General features: G+C 43.6%; 1 long non-coding RNA gene across 1 annotated transcript in view; it reads left to right on the top strand.

Annotated features, from left to right (window-relative positions):
- The first annotated feature begins 8,783 nt into the window (after positions 1-8,783).
- LOC115601631 overlaps positions 8,784-17,474 on the top strand; it is a 43,737-nt gene continuing 35,046 nt past the window's right edge. Inside the window, exon 1 of the long non-coding RNA XR_003989427.1 lies at positions 8,784-8,969. This is a non-coding gene — a long non-coding RNA (uncharacterized LOC115601631). The remainder of the gene's footprint in view (positions 8,970-17,474) is intronic.

Here is a 17,474-nt window from a genome sequence, read left to right as displayed (position 1 = left end):
ATGTTTATGGCATTACTTTGATGTGGTTATTTGAGATCAGCTGAAGTAGCAAACTAAAAAAGCCTTCAAACGCTTCTGTGGAGATAAAACTGTCAGTGCCTCTGCCCTGCTATGGACTGACATTAGAACATTCTCTTCAATTAGCCATTTTATTCGAAGACATACCTATTTGTTAGCTGTTGTCATTCTTAGCTGCGCTTTGCAGCTTGCCCCACACAGTTCAGTGGTGCTATGTATAGCAGAATACAGTCTTACTGAGTGGGCTTTTTGGAAGCAGCTGGGTGGAACTGGAAGGGCAATTGTAATAAATTGAGAGAAAGGGGAAAGCTGAAGCTCCTAAACCTCTCAGGCTCCTTTGCAAGTGTAGCAACACTGGTCTCTGTGTAAGGGTGCCAAGTTATAGATGTTTCTACAACAGCATTTGAGTTCCACTGTTCAACATTTTAGCATGTACCTACAAATGTTTCTCTGTGCATTTGCATGTGCACACAAAGAAATTCACTATTAAAATATTAATACTAGGAATAATAATGCTGATGATTGCAGGACTGGGTGACCCAGGTTGTAGCAGCCATTATCTAGCCTTAGCTACAGAGATTCTCTGTTGCTGGTAGCTCTATTTACGAAGGCTGTGGTACTGCTTGGCTGGACCCCGGGAGCAGAGGCTGTGACCCTAGCTAGTTTCTGAATAGAAGCGCTTAGAAAAACTGCCAGAAACAGCTGCTTGTTGATGAACACCGTTTTTCCCAACCATTGAAGCCTAGATATTCTGTTGGAAGGTAGCACATGCCGCAGATTACTGAAGAAAGGCTCCACTGGAAACGGTATGAAGTGTGGGCATCCATAGTGTCTGGGACCTTGGTGTCTTCATCAGGCAGCTTCATAGCTGGCATCCCTGGGGCAGCAGTCTGGGGCTTAGACCACAAGTTATCTGCAGGGAGGAGTGAAGAGATTTGTGGGTGTCCCATGCTGCACAGGGAGCCTGGCTGGCTGAACAGGGAGCTGCTGTTCAAAGAGCAAGAGACCAAGCAGCCAGAACTGTCATACTGGAGAACAGCAATGGGGAGCTGGAGAGGGGACGGAAGACACTGAGCCTTCTGCATAAAGCATGTTGAGGACGAGTGGAAACCTCAACTTCTGAGCAGCTCTTCCGGGCTGGTCTTTTTATTGCCTCATCATCAGGAAGGAGGAAGGGCCGATGTGTCTTGTTGGGAAGCGATTGCTACAGCACGTTTTGATTGAGCGTTGCATTATATTGAACTGAGGACATTATTATTCATGAAAAGGCATCCTAGAAAGCTTCAAAGAGAGCTGGAAAAAAAACTTCAGGTTTTAATACTAATTAGAAGAGCCTGTCTTCCAGGTGTGAGGTGTTTATCTGTGAAAAGCAGGAGATAGTGTAGCACAGAAGAAATGCACACTGGAGAATAGGAGATCCAAGAAATTGTTGAATGGATTAAATAAAAAAGAAAAAGGAAAGAAAAGGAGGAGAAGGAAGAAAGAAAACCAGCAACAAAAAGGCAGATAACAAAATGTTTGCACTGAATGTGAAGGGTTTGCAAAACAGAGGAGTTTATTTCCAGACCTGCAAAAAAACAACCCTGAAAATCACATGGTTATGTGGAGTAATAAGGAGAAGGTTCTTTTATTTCTCTTCTTCTTCCTATTAGCAATGTTTGTTAACTCCACATCTCTCCTTCACACCAAACACCATTTGTGTCATGGCAGCTCAAAGCCAGCTTCAAGTATAGTCAAAATGGGCTGCTCCTGGAACCGTTCCACTACCTTAACCAAGCACTGACCTTAGTCAAGCTGCTTACTTTGCCTGTGTTTTTTTCCTGGAGGATGTGGGTTTTACCTCTCTCAGCAGCAGTGTCTACTTCAGCTTGAACACTGCCCAACAGCAAAGGGCAGACATGGATGCTGTGGTGCAAATCTATCTTAACACATGTTCTTGCTGCTGTCCTTCCCCTGGCAGCTGTCCTTCCCCTGGCAGTGTCAGGAGCATCGCCATGGCTCCAAGATCTCCCCCACAAAAAGACCTTCTCTTTTTGGCCCATGTGGCTGGGCTTCTGGCCCTTCTACTAACCTCAAATGAGTTTTAGTGAGGGGAGAAGGGGAGCCTGGGGCCAGAGAGGCCACTTTTCTGTATGGTGCCATTGCTGCTGCTGCTGCTTTATATTCTCAGGCATGCAATCTACACATAGCCATGGGGTTGCAGTGCTGTGACAGATTTTTCTATACATGTCCCTTACAGTTTTCCTGCTGCTTTCTCTCCACTCTCTTGTGAGTTAAGGAATCATTACAGGTGCAGAAACTTTGAGAGAATGGATGTGCTTTCATAGCTGACTGAGTGACAGCTGGCCAGCTTTAATCACCCTTTGGTGTGCTCCTAGAAGGTAGTTTACGTGGAGAGATCTTATTTTGCTCTCTCTATGGACATGAAATGTGGACATCTTTGTTTCTACAATTCAGATGATGAACAGTAACTAGTTAAGCATCAGAAACTCGACCGCTTGTGATTGCCTATCCGTAGCTTCGCTAGTGACAAGGTTATGTGAGGGAGCAGAAAGGAGAGCAGAGCAGGGATTTGACTCTTTCTACCATGGTGTTTTGCACTAGTCCTATTGCCCAGGCAATCCTTCCTGTCTGAACATCACTTCAGAGCAGAATTTAATGGAGGAAAAAAAAGGCCAGCAAGTGTTTTTTTCAGTGTTTTTTCCTTGTGGAGCATTCCCTTAGATGACTACAGAGAGGTGCATTCAAACAGAACATTAAAGTTAAACAAGGCAGTACAAGGCTGTATTTAAAAATAACAGAAAACTGTTTTAAGTTCTCATTTGATAGGAGTTGGGCAGCTATATAACCCTAGCAGGTCGCCATTCTAATGACAATCCCCAACAAGAAACACAGTCTGATAATGTGCTCTAAGACAGAAGATGAGAGCTGTATTCACAGGCATGAGGAACAGCAGGCGATAGCTGTTGCACAAAGATGCTTATTCAGAGGAGTTAGATCCCCCCATCTTCCCTTGAACTTAGCATAACTAGATGCACAGAAAAAATATCTACAGCGTAGGACAGAAATTAACATTAAAGATATAATACCATCATAGAGTTACTGATAAACCCTCACCTTTCATACTTAGCTAATTTCTCATCAGCTTCTCTTAAAGAAAGAAGAATATAGAGGGACTTGGAGATAGGCAGTGAAAACCATTTGGAGGCTTGGAAGGATTTTCTGATAAGGAGATACTGAAAAAGATGAAGGAAGATATTGTTCAGAGAAGAGATGAATAAGAAGGAGGATGTTAGAAGTATATAAATAATAATACTTAAAAAGGTTCCCAGCACTGGGACAAAAGGCTACCCTTTGAAATTAAAAGGCAACACAGATCTGGATATGTTGAGAATATTAGTTTTTTAATGGTGGAACCCTGTGGAACTCCCTGCTGCAGGGTGGTTACACACTGAGCTCCCAGGCTTAGGGAAAAAAAGGAGGGGAAAAAAAAGGAAGCCATTTCTGTGGATAGTGAGAACATTCACAGTTACATTAGAGAAAATAAAAAATTTATAAGAAATATCAGCCCTTGAGATTCAGGGCATAAATCCAACCACTAACTGCCTGGGGTTATAAAGAAACTTCCCCAATGGACGTATTAGTTAGTTATTTCCCATTTTAAGTGTTTTACATCTATCCTTGGTGCTAGCCACTGCCCAAGACAAGGTGTTACAACAGTTGGACAATTGGTTTGATTGGCTATGAAGGTTGCTATATCCTTGAGAAGGGTTGCAGCTCTCTTCCTCCTTTCCTCACCATCTCCAGCTGTGTCTCTGAACTGCCTTATCTTGGCATGCAGCAAACTGCTGACAACACCACAACGGCTTCTCCTTCACTCTCCAGGTACTCTGCTGTGTGGGGAACCCAGTGACTGACACAGCCCTGATATGAATGTGAAAGACCAGGCACCCCACTGCCATTCTGGCTGCAGCAGACTGGTTTGAAACTGCTCCGGCAGGGACCTAGCCCACATACTGCTACATCACGAGAGCTGTCCCACTGCTTTGGCCCCAAGGAGAACCTCTAGCTCACTATTGATACCCATTTCCATCTCCCTTGCTAGAGCTTTAACATCACTTGTCCTCCCCATTGGGATTTATCTGGTCCACAGCAGTGTGACAGCACTCATGCTAGAGCAAAGAAGCAAGAGATGCAGGCCAGTGAGAAAGGCAAAGCAGATTACCTGGCTCACTTTCCCTTCTCCCTGCCTGCTTAAATTTGTTCTTCATCTAATCTCCTCTGCCAGGCTATTTGAGATAATCACTGTGTCTTTTCTGCTGTTGTTCATCTATTCCAATCTTTCTCTTTTTTTTTTTTTTTGGCAAACAGTGCCCCTTCTCATTTGCCTCATTTCTCTTCTTGTGAGACCTCAAATATATAAAGCTCTGTTCCTTCAAGGCAGAGAAGTGCAAGCTGGTTGTAACCACTCTCTCAACAATCATTGGCCTGTGCTGCAGAATCTCAGCTGCTGTCAGCAATTAAAGCTATTTAGCAGTTCCCTAGTTAGAGTAATCACTTGGGGGAAGTAATTGCAACTTCTCACCCTGGAAGGAAGATGCTATTTGCTTTTGACCTCAGGAAGAGTTGTGACAGGTACACTAAGAAACATCAGTCTATTACAACAGTGAATAGCTCCATATGTCTTTTGCAATGGGTCAGCTGCAGCTGCTCTGGAAATGTTCTCACCTCTTGGCCATCTCTTTGCACTGATTCAGAGACTGATGCGCCAGCTGCATTGCTGCAAAGGACACTGAATTACCATCTATGTGCCTTCAGCAGCTGAAGTGATGAGACGAAGAGGAGAAGCACTAAATAAAGTATGCTGTTCCTTTCTAGAAGGAAGACTCAAAAGGTAAAAGGGGAGAGGTTCTTGGGAGCTAGAAAATGGGAGATGATGTACAGGTAAATTCTGTTATGTCCCCTTAATTGTCTGATTTCACAGCCTCATGGGAGCACTGTTTGCCTACATACTAGTGCAGACACCCTCACCTAGAAGGACTGATCCTACAGGATGCTGCTGGGTTACTCTGGTGAGTTAATTTACTCTTCAGACGTTTTTGCTATGAAACTTAGTTCTTGACTTACTTCTTTACTATCACAGCATTATAGTGACCATTGCTGGGAAGGGCTGCAGGGGCACACAGGCCTTCCAACCTCGTCTGTTATCATCTCCACATCAGATTCTGCTTTGATCCTCCTCCTACAGAACATTTGCGAAGAGAGTGGAAGAGAAGTGGGGGGAAGGCTTTTTGGTTATAAACCATGCATTGATTCCCTGGTTTCCCTCTCAGTTTGGCCAGGTCTCCTGACTTGGCACATTCACTTGTGCATTCAGTTCAGCTGCATCTTGCTGAAGTCTTCTTGACCTTGAGTGTAACCCAGCACGTTACAGGCTCACTCAGATAAACACCTAGCTCTAGGCTGAATACCTAAGCAATTCCTTGCATCCATCTTTACCAGCGCTATTGACCCCCAGGCCTTGGGAACAAAAATCCAGGTTGGCGCAAACACAGGCCCACCATCAGAGAAGGAAGAGTTGGTATATGAACTACTACAGAGGATTGACTTCTACAAATCCATGGGTACTGACAATATCCACCCAAGGGTGTGAAGAGAGCTGGTCACTGTCATTGCAAAACTGTTCTCCACAATCTTCAAGAAGTCATGGTGATTGTGGGACATCCCAGAAGACTGGAAGAAGGCAAATGTCACTCCCACCTATAAGAAGGGCTCAGAAGAGGATCCAGGAAATTATAGGCCCATCAATCTTACTTCAGTCCCCAGGAAAGTTATGGAATGAGTCCTCCTGGGGGCTATCACAAGTCAAATAAAGCTCATGATTGGGAAAAGCCAGAGCAGATTCAGCAAGGGCAAATTGTGCTTGACAAATCTGATCGCCTTCTATGATAAAGTAACCTGCTTGGTTGTTATGGGGTGAATGGTGGACATTGTCTACCTGAGTTTCTCCAAGGCTTTTGAAAGAGTTTCCCACAGTCTCCTCCTGGAGAAACTGATGTGTTATGGTCTAGACAAGTGGTTTGTGCAGCTGATGGGAAACTGGCTGACAGGCTACACCCGGAGGGTGGTGGTAAATAGCTCCTTTTCCAACTGGCAGGCTGGGATCTGCCCATGTGGGGAGCAGCTCTGTGCAAAAGGACCTGGGGGTCCTGGTGGACACAAGCTCAATAGGAGTGAGCAGTGTGCTGCTGCGGCAAAGAAAACCAACAGGATGCTGGGTTACATCAACAAGGGCATCACCAGCAGGCATAAAGAAGCCATTATCCCGCTCTACTCTGCGCTTGTCAGGCCATACATGGAATACTGTGTTCAGCTTTGGTCCCCACTATACAAAAAAGATGTTGACAGGCTGGAGAGGGTCCAGTGAAGGGCCACTAGGGTGATCAAAAACTGCCATGTGAGGAAAGGCTGAGAGAACTGGGCTTGTTCAGCCCAGTGAAAAGAGGGTTTAAGGGTGACCTTATCACCATATGCCAGTATTTAACGGGTGGCCACAAAGGAGATGAAGGCTCACTTTTTACAAGGAGTCACATGGAAAGACAAGGGGTAATGGGTACAAGTTACTCCTGGGGAGATTCCAGTAGGACACTAGAGGAAAGTATTTCCCAATGAGAACAATCAGCCATTGCGATAACCTCCCAGGGGCGTGATGGACCATCCAATGTTGGACACTTTTAAGATTCAGGGTGAATCTTAGAAGGGTGCTGGGACATCTTGTCTAGTCAGTGCTTTTGCTAAGAAAGGTTGGACCAGATGACACTTGAGGTCCCTTCCAACCTGGTATTCTATGATTCCATAATTGATTGAATTTGGCCTCAGATTTGGCAAACCAAGACTGGCATCTAGATTTCCCTGCAGCTTTTACCCTGCACAGCTAAGAGCAGCCAGACTGGACCCAACATTATCTATGTGAGGGCAGCTAGACACCTTCCACCATACCTGACTAGATCCTCACAGAAGAGGTCCAAAGCAGCCCCTGTTTCCTGCCTTTTCCTGTCTTCTCAGTCAAACTAGTGCCTGAACACCTTGCAAATGTTACTATGTCCTTCCTGCTACTTCTGAAATAGTTCTTTGGCACTATTTCTCTCTCTCATGATTAAGGAAATCAAGATTTAGAGCAAGCTGGACTGATATTGCCCAAGTCATTCATAAAAACTGAAAATAAATCCCAGCTCTCCAGTTTCTCTGCATAGTGTTTTGACTGCAAGACTGGATTAGCCTTAGAATTTCTCATTGCCTGCCTTACTATACATGGATGCATGAACTTAAATTCTCTGTTTAGCTCTTTATCTGCCCTCTTTCATACCACAGTTTTCTGTTGGCATCACTGTAGTGGAAGATATTGCTTAAACAACATCCCTTTGAATTGAATGAACTATTGCATTCTTCCACTCCAACTCTTTCAGCATTTCCTTAGGTTTGGTTTTATTTTTAAAGTCCATGAACAGGGATGTAGTGTAGTGGTTTAACCCCAGCCAGGAACTAAGCACCACATGGCTGTTTACTTACTCCCACCCCAGTGGGATAGAGGAGAGAATTGGAAAGGTAGAAGTGAGAAAACTTGTGGGTTGAGAAAAAGGCAGTTTAATAGGTAAAGCAAAAGCTGTGCATGCAGAGAAAGCAACACAAGGAACTCCTTTACCACTTTCCAGGGCAGGAAGGTGTTCAGCCATCTTCAGGAAAGCAGAGCTCCATCGCGTATAATGGTTAGCTAGGAAGACAACACACCACAACTCTGAACATCACCCCCCCTTCCGTTTTCTTCCCCCAGCTTTAAATGCTGAGCTGATGTCATATGGTATGGGACATCCTTTTGGCTGTGGGTGCACAAGGAGTTGGGAGGGGACACAGTCAATCTCTGGTGGGGTGGGGTGAGGAGCAGAAAAGGCCTTGGCTCTGTGCAAGCACTGTTCAGCAGTAATTAAAACATGCCTGTGTTACCAACACTATTTCCAGCATGGATCCACATCATAGCCCCATACTAGCTACTCTGAAGCAAATTAGCTCTATCTCAGCCAAAACCACACAGGCTGTTTTTCTAAGGTGTGAATCCTTCTGGAGACAGTGTTTGTCTGGAAGTCAGGCTTACATGAAAAGTTAGAATGGCTCTGAGCTCTTCAGTTTGATTCTATTTTTGATGGCTCCCCATAAAACAGCTGTGTTGTTGATGGGGCTATTGTTTATTACACTGCAAAGGCAGGAGCATGGCGTGATGCTCTGATCTGAATGAGAACTTTCTTGTTGTCACAGTCTCAGTTCTGTCACAGAGATCACCAGAATAACCCAGTACCGAGCCCAGCCATCTCCCTGTCCCTCCTTTTTCTCATACTGCGAAAGAGAGGAGTTCACCTCCGTGTAAAGAAGGAAGCCTGAACGCAGTGCAAAGGAGCGAGCTTCCAAGCAGGGCATAAAAAACCAGATTTGGCAGAATGCCCTTGCTTGGCATGGGTCAAAACAAGCATATGGAAAAGGGAAGTGAATGAGGAATGATCTGCTGGGAGGATTGGTACATGGTGTGGAGTCCTGCAAGACAGCTTTTAGACAAGGGTTCACCGCTGTTTGACATGCCCTGTGCAAACCTGCGTGCTCCCACACTCCTGAAATTTCCTCTGGACAGCATTTATCAGGAGGATGCTTTAGGGAACATCCTCCTTTCCCACCCTTCCTTCCACTCCCTTTTCCTTGCTCTCTGCTTTATACTCAGCCAAGCAGAATCTGCAGCGGTTGGCAAATTTAGCTGCTGCTTTGTTTCGCTTCCCTCCCCTCAGTCTGTGTTTGCCAGTTGTCTGCGCTCAGCCAGTAGCTGTTTTATGCTGTGGGTTTGCATTGACCGACCTGCAGCCTCAGTCTGTGAGTATTTTCGTCTGGGAGCTACCTGCAAACTCTTTGCTGTGAGTAGTCAATATTCATGATTCAATATTCGGGTGGCATGACTGGTCAATGAGGTGACAGAGCCATGCCTTTGTTCCTTGATTAGATGACTGAACCTTTGTTAATTACTTCTGCCAGAAATGAAGTCTGTTGTGTGATTAAGTGGCTTTAAGTTACAGGCCTGAGGTTTACTCCTTGTGAACTCTTGTTCCAATGGGACTTTGCACGTGTGAGGGTTCTCTAAAGCAAGTACAAACAGAGCATAGAAATGGCCAGAGTCACATCCTATTTCTAAGTTATCAAAAATGGTTGAACCACATGTCTTTGCAATACATTTGGCTGTAGTAATGAAAACCTGCTTTTGCAGAACATGAGCCCTCTTTTGGGACAGGTCCTCCCAGGATGTCTGCAGCACCAAAGCCACATCATACACCGTAGCGTGGAACAGCCTCGCTAAAATCCCTGTTCCAATGCAATAGCAGCACATAATCTTGCACTGACAAGCAGATGGAGAGAGCTGGGAATAAAACAGCATCTCCCAATGCTGGGGCCATTTGTCCCATTTGTAATCTGGATCTGACTTGGGCAAAAAAGAACCTCTCTGTTGAATTAGCAAGAGCAGAAGCTACAGAATCGAAGGTGGCTTTTAAGGGTTTTTTTATGCTGGCTCAATGCCACATAGTGGAGGCCAGATGGTATCTGATACCATCTACTGTCCTTTGGAGCAAAGTTAAACCACCAAAATGTTCTGGACCGATTTGCAAGCAGCTGAATAAATTAATACCATGGTGGTTCTTTGTGTCCTTTAGCTAGAGCATTTTTGACCCATTGGTAAAACAGTGGATGCTATGTATAATTGTGTGCTCGGAGACTCAGTATCATACCAGAGGAATAAATGAAAACTGCATTATTTGGGTGAGATATATATTATCAATCATGCCAGTTGCATCCACTTTCTTTACTATGTGAGAAAGCATGTACAGGTATGATGTTCTCTCCAACCAAAAAAGGAAAACCCAAATCCAACTGTTACACTAGACCTGATGGATCAAGAAGCAACGATTTCAGTGTTTGTTTTGGGGTTTGTGAATATCAGTAATTCTCACCCCAATGGATCAGATTAAAACCTCTGGCAAAAAGACACTTTTACCTGATGTGTGGAAAACTTGGGTGATGAGTGTTTTATAAATCCCTTGGAAAGGCAGACAGAAAGAGCTGCTTTTTAGCTCCCCTGCTAAACCCTTTTACTGGCTTAATGGAAAAAGGCCAGAATTAAGATTCAGAACAACCGTATGCACAAGAACTGCCTTAATTTGAAAGTCCTATTGAATACAATGTGATCTGAAAACGATGCATGATGGAAATTCCTCACAGACTGGTGCATTAGCATTAGTCACTGCAGTAGGACTGGGTGGAGCATATTAGAAGACCTCGCTGTGATGGATGCGTGGCACACATTAGAATGAGAATCATTACTATGGACCAAGCAGAAAACACAGTAATTAAAGTTTCTATGATGGACCCCCTGAAACACATTGGAATCTGAGTCACTGTGAGTCATGAAAGGGACAAGGACCTGAACATGCCTCGTCCTTGCATAGACACATTCAAAAGGATGAATGACTTAGCTGTCTGGTATATCGCTTACTTGCAGTGCTGTGGATAGCCTCATGGATGTAGTAAATGGTGAGTCAGGATTCCTTGGTTCTGCTGCCAGCTCTGCTGACGACTCATTTTTGTACCCCTGAGTGATAAACTTCCCTCTCACTTCCCCATCACGCGCGTGACACTGTATTTACCCCTCCTTATAAAGTATCAAGACCTATTTCTGCCATGACTCTCATGTATGCTTAATATTATGCATTGGAAACACTCCTAATGCTTTTATGAATGAGTCTTTGGAGGGCAGAAGCTGTAGAACATGCAGATGTAAGGTGCCAAATATAGTCACATCCCGTCAGACTTGTGTGGTGGTTATTTTTGATGTTTGATGATGTTTCTCATTCTCAGCCATAGTTCAATTTTGGAAAAGTCTGTGTGAGACTGGCCAGCCATTGAGGAACTCTTTCTGTTCCTTTCTGATGGACTCTAGCCTGGGTCCTGAAAATGAATGCTCCATTTCATGACTTTATCCACCTATCTACAGTATGTTCCCGAGCTAGTTAAAATTAAAATTAGCTATCAAAATGCTAAACTTGATAGCTCATTTATCTTTCTGTCTCCCAACTCTACACTACAATACAGCAGTGATTGATCTTGCGTCTTCAAGGTACTATATAGTATAAAAACTAAGAGAAGATTAATTAAAAGCCGTCACATCCAGACAGGTTTTTAAATAAGTTTTAGATTTAGACAATATATCAGCTGAAGCAGAAAGATTCTGAGACTGTAAGTCTCACTCCAAGTGAATTTCGCTTTCCTTCGGGACATAGCAAACACCATCTCGCCACAGACTAGCATCAAAGTCTGATTTGGCTGGGCAGGCCCATGGCAGGTGGCAGGAGGCTGTCACATTCATGGGCTTGCTCTCCAGCAGTGGGGAACGTGATGTCCTTGAGGACTTCTGCTGGCTCAGGGGAGAATGTCAGGCTCATGGCTGGATACTGAGTTGGAGACAGTACTTAGGCAATCGGAGCAACTTGTCTGGGTGGCGCATCGAAATGACTTAAGTTGAGCCCAAATTCAGTGACAGCTGAATTTGAGCTATCAGTGTTTGAGTGTGGGATCTACAGAACCACACAAAACAATCTAGTTTTCTGGTATTTTTGGCTAAAGAAAGACACACGATTGCTGGTCAGCCTGAGCTTTCTGGTACCACTGTTAGTCTGTGAAGCTGAGCTACACTGGGTCTTCAGAAACCCTCCGCACTTGCACTCTCGTGCACTGAAGTTTGGGAGCATCCAAAAACCTGGCTGTCTCCCGCTAGGGCTTAATAGGGGCTGACTCCTTTGGAAAGTCCCAGTCCTTACTGGGTTACTCACTGGATGCCGGACTCCTGAATATCTGCCCTTTAGACCACTGAGTGGAGTCCAAATGACATGAACTTGTCTCTTGCCCACCTTTAGCCTGAGATGGCAAACTCATCTTGAGAAAGACAAAATGGTGAGGCTCTTCCATTTTCATGAGTTTTCTTAAAGGGTGATATTTAATTCACCTAACAGCTGAAATATACTATCAGAATATGGGACTGTTGCCATGAGAGCGTTCAAGAGATCCCCATTTCGCTTGTACAGTGGCAAAATGCCTTGCTCGCATAAGGCTGATTCAGGGATTTTGCCTTGGGGAGGACAAGGGAGGGGAAAATAAAATGTATACAAGGTGACAGCAACAACACTGCTTTACAGGGGGTCAGCAAAAATCCCTGCGGCATCAGCTGGGCCCAGCTCTGTTTCCTATTACACAATGGTGTAACTCTTGGCAAAACAGGGCTCTTTAATTTACAATGTTCTATTCACTGTCAGGTGTTAAAAACCCCAAAATCTGTTTCTTTCTCACTCTTTGTTTTCTTTCCACTTCAGTTACTTTCAATAAGTAGACAGTTTCCGTGTCGTTTGGTCTATCTCTGGCACCAGCAATTAACTGTTTGTATGAAATAAGAGAACTCTTTTGAATTTGCACTAATTCCATATGCATGTTTAAACTTTAGTTGTCCAGGATACATCATGCTCTGAGTTTTGTTTTGTTGGTTTTTTCCTTGTGTGTTTTGTAGATCGGATGTTTTACTTTCAATGCTGAAAAACACTTTGAGTTGGATACCAAAAATATATCTCTCACTCTTTCACAACTTGATTGTGTGGGGTTTTTATCAATCCCAAATTCATTTAATTTCCCTTAACTGAGCTGATGGTACCAGGTACTTCATCTTGAAGAAAATCCTGCTGCTAGAAAGATAGCCGTCAAAGAACTAATTGCTGGGGATATGGCAAACTTCTCATGCCTCATATCAAGCTCTTGCATGCATCAGATCTGCACATATTTTAATTCAAATGTTTCCTAGTCCATGCTCCCCTTAGGAAAGAGAAAAGCAGAGGTACTTGTGGCAAAGAGAAAACAGCTATTGAAATAAAAAAATCAGGTGAAAAGGCAGTTGGGAATAAGGTAGAGTGAAAAACAAACGGAGTGAATGTGAAATACAGGACAGAAATGGGGAGAGGGAAAATAAAAAGGAAAAATAGGCAATGCATCTGCAGACTATGGGCAATATATCTACAGAAAGTTGGGGACCTATGGCATGCTAACATAAGAAAACAGGTTTTATTAGTTGCCCATGGATATGTTTCTTGTTCTCCTCTAGCATGAGCCAGAGTCTCTGAGAACAATCTGAGCATCTCCTGACTTCTCTGCTAGGCTTCATTTGAGACTTACCACTTGGGCAATGCTGTCAGTCTTTTCATCTCTTGTCCTGTGGCTCTCTGTAGTTGTTGGTGTGGTTTAGTCTTTGGTATGGTTGATCTTCTGTTTGGTATAGTCTTCCGGAGACTGTGGAGGCTGTTGGTGTTGAGGCAGTGAAAATGCAGGAGGAGGATGGAAGGCTGGAATATGTGTTCTCTGGAGCCACCCATGCTTGCCACTCATTACATGCTTTGCAGGGAGTGCAAGCACTTTGTCAGTGGTTTAGGTCCCCCTTTTCACTGTTCTGTGCCTATGTGCTTCTTCCTGCTCTAGCCTTTGCTTTTCCTGCCAGCTTTCTGCCCTTCTACCTCATCTCCTCTTTCACATCCTCTTTCTGCCTTTAGTCTACTATCTGCACTTTCACATGACAGTAGCCATGAACAAAGTCAGTGCAAAAACAGGGGACACATAATTAGTTTAGGTCTTGCTTGCTCTGTTCATCAGATGCCTCAGAGATGTCTCTTTTCACCCTCTCAGGCTCTTCTGGTTGCATTTGGCCCTGGCCTTCCAGGTGGAGCTCTACTAATGTGTGAGTGTGGATTCCAGAACAGGTTGATGCTCTTCTTCCAGTAGGCCAGAGGGGGTTGCTGTCGGCTGACACAAAGGGCATCCTATAGAGGGAGTTGGTAACAGCGGTGCCTGCTGGGTTAGTATGGATGCACTAAATAAGCAAAGAGTCTCAAGCCCTGGATCTGCACTGAGTGGTGATGACTCCAGTCTACCTTTATCAGTTACATACCTTGCTTCTGCTGCAAACAAGTCACCAGGTAGTGGCTCTGAGAATACAGCAGAAGTAGCAGCTCCCAAAGTGAAGTGCTGCTAAAGGTTCAAAGCTGCTCCTTGGAAGCGTAGGGGGCATTAACCCCGTAACACTCATTCTCAAGTGTTCTTCTCAGACAGATGAGTCCCAAACTATTCACAGTTTTGGGGTCATCACCAGTAAGTGGTAGGTACAGACAAGAAGTAGTGGCAGGCAGGGAGCGGCATTATTCACCGGCTGAGGGATCAGTTAGGAAGTTTCAGACCTGGTATCCTAGGAGGTGTGGTAAATCCACATAACTGCTGATGCAGAGGATAGTAGGAAATGAGAGGTTATCATCTGATGAATGTACAAATCCCTTTCTCCGTTTCTGAAATCATCCATCTACAAACAAGCACCAGTTCCTTGTTAAGTTAACAAGCACAGCTGGATTGGATCTTCTCTCCCAGCATCCAGTAGAAAAGAAGGGCCATGTGGCCTGTGCTCCAAGATCACAGGCCACATGTGGTTTTATTTAGGTGCTAATGCAGGTCCTCCTACTGAAGCCTTACTGGTTCCCCCCAGTGGATTTAGTAGTTGCTCATAAAAATGCATAAAGCAATGGAACTTCCCAGAGGAGAGTGGAGAGCTGGAGGAGTTGCTGAGAGTAAGTTATATGCTATAATGCGGTACAGTAAAAGATCTCTGTGCTATCTCTAAAACCTTGGGTAACAGAGAGAATCTGCCTCCTTACTGACTCATTTATTCTACTTGCCATCATGGTTAGACTTGCTTCTCTAACCTAAAGCAATTCCTTTCAAGCTGCTTTGTGTAGCTCTGCCTTGCTGTATGTTGCAGGCATACCTATGGTATTAATCTCTCATTTGTGTATACTCCTGAGTGTGAAAATGATTTGGCTCCTCAGAAAACCCAGAACAGAGAGAAATGGGCAATACTGTAAGCAGACACATGCTTTTTATTTAGTATTTTTGACCTACAAAAGTGAAAATGCTGTAGAAGGCCAGAAAGCTTTCACTTGGGCTTACTATGTCAGATAGAAAGGAAGCAGAGAGATGAACTATCTTCTGCAAGGTTGGTTCTTATCTCTGTGGCAAAAGCTGCTTGTGGAACCCAGTTCCCCCTTCTCCCATTTTGGGCCATCATCCAGATCATGCCTGCTCCTGATAACATGCAGAAAATAAGGAGAAACCTTGTTGTCAAATGCATTTGAAAAAAAAAAACAGATTCAGCAATAACAGCCTGGCTATTTTATGCCTGCCAATGGTTCAAAAGAGAATGTGAACTGTTTATGTCACTGATACAAGGCTCAAGAGATTCCTGATGAACAAAGCTACTAAAAAAAGTGAGTACCTTTTACTTGATCTCCAAAGGCTTATACCACATATAACAGGTTGTGAATCAGTTGTTCCAGTGCACAGGTGAAGGTGAACACAAGACAAAATACCTCTTTTTCAGGGAAGGTTGTGTACAACCTCCAGCATACTTTTGGGAAATATTCACAAGACATCTACATAATAATTATTTTTAAGGTACTTTTGATTTTCAAAGTCATTGTAAAGTCCTGTGTGCATGCAAACGCATGCACACAGAGGAATAGGAAGTGTCTGAGGTGGAGAGAGAAACAGTGATGGAAGAGCACTTTGCCTGCTTTGCTATGCCAGGTTCTGATCACAGGCAGCAAATTTTAGTTTGAGAACATCTGATAATTCTTGCTTCCAGTTAAAACTTTTCCATATGCGGTTCTGGATGGAAGAAAAGAGAAAAATGGAAAGGATAAAAAGGCCAAAGACATTTTCAAATCCAAAGCTTTCTAAAATCAATTCAGGTAGGGCAGGCAGAGTTTTAGACAAAGGTTTTAGTCTTATTTAATACGAGAATTTCATTGTGGTTCTAAAATCAGTTTAATTTGGCCTTGTGTCACTCCTGACATATTTCAAGACGTGCTGTTCATTTCAAGCTGGGATAGTTCTCTGCAAAATCTAGATTTAGTTATAAACTTCCTCGGGGTACTTACACCTTATGGCAGGTACATCTACTAGCCTTGATGGGTTGTACCAACATCTCCTCCTCAAAAGGAGGAGCATAGGAGAGATGTCATCAGCAAGGGAAGAAACTAAGAAACGAAGAAGACGTGGCTGTCAATCTAGCCGCAGAAACTCATATGCTTCCATATTTACAAATGGCTGTGAGTCTGCTGTAAGCTTAAATGAGATCTGGATCCAACTTGGAGTTCAGTGGTGATGCAGACTTAGTGCTCAGTGTTGCCTTAAGCCTTGGCTTCTCATAAGAGAGACCCTTAAAGATGCTGTTGAGCAGATATTGCAGTGATGTGGAAGTTACATTTGGAAATCTACATTCACTGCTCTCTTCTATGACCCTGGACTCGGAGACTAGCATGTCTGCCTCCAGATTTCTGGGAAATAGAACCGATGTGGTTTTCTTTCCTGATCAGGAACAAAATAACCTCAACCAAAACCACGCACCACTCCCGGCATGTGAGGAAGGCAAGGATGACAGTGTGTAAGGATGGCTGCCGGAAAAAAAAGCCACAGTCACAGGAAATTACCTTAATAGAGTGAAAATTAAGAAACGACCCACAATGCAGCCTGTCTCCAGGATACGAGCAGTATTTTCACGCCTTGCCAATTATTCTGTTTGCATCAGTTTGGGCTTATTTTTATTAAGTTGTCTTTTTAAATGTGTTTTAAGAGGTGGTATAATGAATTAAAGAAAAAAAAAGATGAAAGCTTAGAAAATACTTAATTTTTGTTTTAATAAGGAAGTAATTATTCTTTTTATTCCATGAACAGGAAAGGAACCAAGCAGTTGGGTTTTTCCATCTTTTTCATGTTGTGTTATGCCTGTAGAAAGGTTGAGAACTCTATTTAAGTGGATTATCTTGCCACTGAAAGGAAAGTGGGAAATGAGTTAGAGAGGGAGGGTTAATTTCTTTTACAAATGTATAAATGTGTGCACACATATATTTGCTGTGTGTTATTTGAGAAATGCACTTCTTCAGCTTTACAAGGTCACCTTAACCTTAAGGATTAATGGAACAGACCATTAGCTACTAGAGGATATAGAAGCAAAGTCCCCAACAAATTGTGCGCAGATAATGCAAGCCTATTCCCTGCTGCCCTACCAAGGCCCCATTTATAGCTCAGAAAGGAAAGCAGGGGAGGACTTGTCTCACTTAGTGATGGGTGTCTACCACGTAGGTGTCTATGCCCTAGATACAACCCCTCCTAGACATCTGTATGCCATTATTGTTAATGGATACTGAGGAGAGTGCTTCAGCAGATAAAACATAGCTGTTTATTTTAGGATTCGATGAACTGCACCCTAAACAGCATTAGTTCTATTGATTAGAGCT

The sequence above is a fragment of the Strigops habroptila genome, chromosome 2, assembly GCF_004027225.2.
Source record: "Strigops habroptila isolate Jane chromosome 2, bStrHab1.2.pri, whole genome shotgun sequence".
NCBI classification, from domain to species: Eukaryota; Metazoa; Chordata; class Aves; order Psittaciformes; family Psittacidae; genus Strigops; species Strigops habroptila.
This window is presented reverse-complemented; position numbering and strand designations above follow the sequence as displayed.